Genomic DNA, 1,153 nt, shown 5'->3' with positions numbered 1-1,153 from the left:
TTTATAATAAATTCAATTTTGACTCAAACTTTCTACAGAACATAAGAACATGTATATGTATCAGAAAATAAATTTTGAAAATGGTCAACTTTGGCAAATTTGGCCAATAAACTGTACTATAAAGATTTTGACCTGATTTTTGAGTAACTTGTGAAAAAATTCAATTTTTGTCGGAATGAACTCAAACTTGCTACACAACATAAAAACATGTAACTGTATCAAAAAATATTATAGTTATTCCTTGTCACTTTTGGAAAAATTTGGCTAAAGATTTGGTACTATAGTACAGGAACTTTGGCTCAATTTTTTAGCCACTTAAAAATGTGTAAAAATCCAATTTTGATTGAAATCAGCTATAAATTCCTACACGAAATAAAAACATGCATACGTATCATAAAAAATTTTTTAAATTAGAAATTTCTTTTTTATTTTTGATTGAAACAAAAAATGACTGTATACACAAATCAATCCTAACAATAGTGTTACCCAAACTATCATTACACAAATCACAGTCTCTTCTGTGTATACATAATGTGTATTGGTAGTTGTGATGATTTGTATCCCATGTAGTAAACATTTACAGAAGCTATAGATAGTTTATCATAAACTTAGATCTATTATTGCATCTAGTTTTCATTGATTTTTGCTAAAGTAATGGCCAGTGTGGGCTGCATCAAAGTTTTTTTGGCAAATTGCCATTCTTACTTTTTGGCATTTCTGGTTCTACTATGGAAATACCTGATGGTCTTTCAAAATTATTGCATTCGATTATTTGCTGTTCATTTCATCACAACTTCTGTGCCATTCCATGAATACCTTCCATTAGTGACTCTACTAGTGTTTCTATTCTATCCTATATTTGGACTATTAGCTGATGTCAGTATAGGAAAGTATAGAGCTATACTCATTGGTGCTACGCTATGCTTTTGCTCATGGATTATAATTGGAATTATTTGGATAGTTGCACAATTTGTCCACTCAAGTGATGCTGGTCCATATAGTCAGGTTTATGGGATTCTCTTCTATTTATTTCAATTTGTAATGGCAGGTGGCTATGCAAGTTTTGCTGCCAATATAATACAGTATAACATCGATCAAATAGTTGGAGCTTCAGCTATTCAATTAAGTACTCTTATATACTGGCACACTGCTT

Source organism: Amphimedon queenslandica, unplaced genomic scaffold, assembly GCF_000090795.2.
Source record: "Amphimedon queenslandica unplaced genomic scaffold, v1.1 AMPQUscaffold_12629, whole genome shotgun sequence".
In the NCBI taxonomy this organism is placed as follows: domain Eukaryota; kingdom Metazoa; phylum Porifera; class Demospongiae; order Haplosclerida; family Niphatidae; genus Amphimedon; species Amphimedon queenslandica.
Note: the sequence above shows the minus strand (reverse complement) of the source record.